This window comes from Enhydra lutris, unplaced genomic scaffold, assembly GCF_002288905.1.
Source record: "Enhydra lutris kenyoni isolate GAN:26980312 unplaced genomic scaffold, ASM228890v2 scaffoldscaffold343, whole genome shotgun sequence".
Lineage (NCBI taxonomy): Eukaryota > Metazoa > Chordata > Mammalia > Carnivora > Mustelidae > Enhydra > Enhydra lutris.
The window spans coordinates 24,755-27,995 of record NW_019154427.1 but is presented as its reverse complement, the minus strand read 5'-3'; the positions used below and the strand labels follow the sequence as shown (position 1 = coordinate 27,995).

General features: G+C 42.3%; 1 pseudogene across 1 annotated transcript; it reads right to left on the bottom strand.

The window, feature by feature from the left end:
* Positions 1-1,292: 1,292 nt before the first annotated feature.
* LOC111140266 lies at positions 1,293-2,750 on the bottom strand (annotated as a pseudogene). The gene has a single exon (XR_002640138.1). The product of XR_002640138.1 is annotated as a ribosome biogenesis protein WDR12 pseudogene (transcript).
* Positions 2,751-3,241: the final 491 nt, after the last annotated feature.

The window sequence follows — 3,241 nt, the reverse complement described above, 5'->3', positions numbered from 1 at the left end:
ATGATGTAGGCAATATCCATCATCAGAAAGGATGGGGAGGAACACTTGGATAGAGAGAATACACCTTTGCAGAACTCTAAAAATCTACCTTCCCTCTTATAGCATATGTTATTCCTTATTCTTCTCATACCATTTCACTTTTTGAGAACTACATCTCTGAAACACTAATGCATGGCTGGTAAACTCAGACTTATTTGTGACCAAACAATGAATTTTTCTCTCTTAGTTTTCTGGCTAACATGACTCTATTTCCCTTTATTTTCATTTATTTATCTAACCAACTAAGCACACCACACCCCCCCACCCCTTTTTTAAAGATTTTATTCATCCATTTCAAAGAGAGCAAGAATGAGGAGGGGGGGAAGGGGGAGAGAGAGAGAGAAGCATACACCCCCCACCCCTCCACCTTGTGCTGAGCAGGAAGCCCAACACGGGCCTCAGGCCTCACCCCGGCCTGATCCCAGGACCCAGAGATAATGATCTGAGCTGAAGGCAGATGCCCAACCAACTGAGCCACCCAGGTGCCCCAGAAAGCTCATTGTTATACATTATTATTATTTTTTTAATAATAAAAAATTATTATTATTATGCTTGTTTTTTGCTTTTCTTTTTGGTCAGGTTGGAATACTCTGGAATTCAGTATTGCTCAGTAGGCACAGACCCAAAAGACAAGACTTGAGTCCTCTGACTACTTGTATGACCTTGGAAAAGCTCTTGCTTTCTGGCCTCAGTTTTCCATCTGGAAAAGGAAGAGATTGGATTAGGACCCTCATAGCCATCTCTAGGTACAGGATGGCCACAACCTCGTCAACTGTAGTTATTGATACTGCCTCTCCTGTCCTATCAATAACATAAAATCCATGTCATGTCTGTTTCACTTAGTTGCTTTTTCAAGTCCAGTACTATGCTTTTGTGGCTGCTGGTTTTACTTCTTCTTCTTCTTTTTTTTTTTTTTTTTGCAAAGAAAGCAAGATTCTTGGTGTCTGATCATTCACAACAGGCATCAAGTGGTTTAAAAAGACTTCTTAGTGGATAAAATTATTTTCCACTGACATTTAGGTCCACATTGGCATTCATTAATAACCCAGCTGTCCCACCACCCTCCAAGAGGTGGCCTGAGTGGGAGCACAAAGGTCTTTAGTGTGATGAATAAAAATTGTTCTTTGTTATTGATGGATAAGTCACTTACTTAGTTTGAAAACCACACAGAATTGGTTGCTGAATTGGATATCTTGATGTGTTAATGAGCCACCTTTCCTTTTTTATAAAAATCTGTATTTTTTTTTTGATGTAATATGAGGCTTCTTTATCAATTTCATGTACAGAAACAATCTCTGTAGTCAAATTTATCATTCACGTTCATGCCCCCACATGAGAAGTAGTAGGTGAATATCTGTAGGAATACAGTTTATTGTCTGCTCCTCCACTCAGAAGTAACCCTGTGTCTGTCCAGTCTACACTCAGAACTTTGTCTTCATGAGCAGCCAGATCATAGAGAGGAGCCTTACAACTTCTTGTATCCCACAGTTTGACAATGTTATCTAAAGAACCTGAAATCAGCTGCTGCTCATGGGTAGGAGACCACTTTAATGATGTGACCCAGCCTGTATGTGAGGTTAGGGACAGCGACACCAAAGAACCATCTTTAGTTCGAGGATCCCACAGTCTGATATGCCTATCTGTGCTTCCAGATGCTAAACGTTTACAAAGTGGAGAATAGGATATACAATTAAACACTTTATTTCCTGTCAAAGTTGACTTAAGACTGCCAGACTCTACATCCCACACCCTAATTGTGTGGTCCCAAGATGCACTGCAGATTTCTTCAGCATCTGACCACAGAACTGAAGAAATTGCTTCCTTATGGCCAGAGAGGGTCACTATGGGAGTCCTCGTTAGTCCCAACTGCTCTGTTTTCTGTTTCTTTCTTGGTCGATTTGTGGATTCCTCCATTTCATCTTCTTCATCTGTAGGAACGGTAGACCAGATCTTTAGCATCTTATCCCAGGAGCCACTGCAAAATTTAGTTCCCGTACTATCAACAGCTATAGAATCCACACTTCCGGCATGACCTCTGCAGCAGTGCAGGACTTTCACTTTGTTTCTCTCCACATTCCACTCCCATAAGAGAATCGTCTGATCCATAGAGGCACTCAGTAGTAGGCAAGACAAACTATCTTTTTTCACCCAGGCCACATCTTTTACAACGTCTGTATGTCCCACAATTGTCATTATTGACTTTCCTTCCAAGGACCAGATCCGAGAAGTCTTATCATAAGAACCAGTCAAGATCCATTCCTCTGCCCCTTGGACGGAACTGATCCAGTCATCATGGAACATGCATTGCTCTGGCTGAGGAGCAGTGTACTTCTCCACATATTCCAGTTCCACAACCTCTTCTGAGGAGATGTTTTCCAGTTCCATGTGTTTGAGCAAGGGCATTCGCAGAAACTGACCCTTGATAAGGAAATCGAACTCCACATGTTTGTGGAACTCATTTTTGGCCTCCAGCAATTTATTGATGATGTTACTAAGGTCAGCAATTTCAGAGGCTGCAGGAATTGAGAAGGGAACATCATCTACCGCGTATTTCTTGTTGTCAGTGAAGAAGCGTGTCTGGAGCTGAGCCATGGCGAGGAGTACCCACAAGACTTGTCTACAGAAGCGTAAGTGGTAATAGGCAACAGGCGCTCTGGTCTGTTACAAAAAGAGGCAGCTCAACGTTAGCTTGCACAGGTACGCGAGAAGATGCAGTCTTCTGGGCTTCCGCTTTCCTTCCTCCGGCCTCCACCAAAAATCTGTATTTTTAAAGTCCATTTCTCTGTGATAGTTGATTTTTGTCTAACAGTAGAGGAGGAGACTCTAGTTTTCCCAAACTTTTTAAGCTCTAGCCCAAACATGCTGAAACAAGATCACTAGGAGAGAGGCCTGGTTATCTGAATATTTTACCAGTGCCCCAGTGATTCTTATCAAACAAATTTAGGACACAGTGTTGCTTCTCAAAATGTGATTGGTGGGCATCATTATCAGCCTCATCTGGGAGTTTGTAATGACTGACAAGGTTTCTGGTCCCACCTGAGGCCTAGCACATCAGAATCTGTATTTTAACAAGGTCCCCAGGTGTTTTGTGTACACGGTTATGGTTGAGAAGGTCTGGAGAGGCCTTTGATGACCATTACTAATGCTTGGTGCTATGCTCTGTAGTTCTAAGAACAGCTGTCCCATGTGGCTATTTGTGATT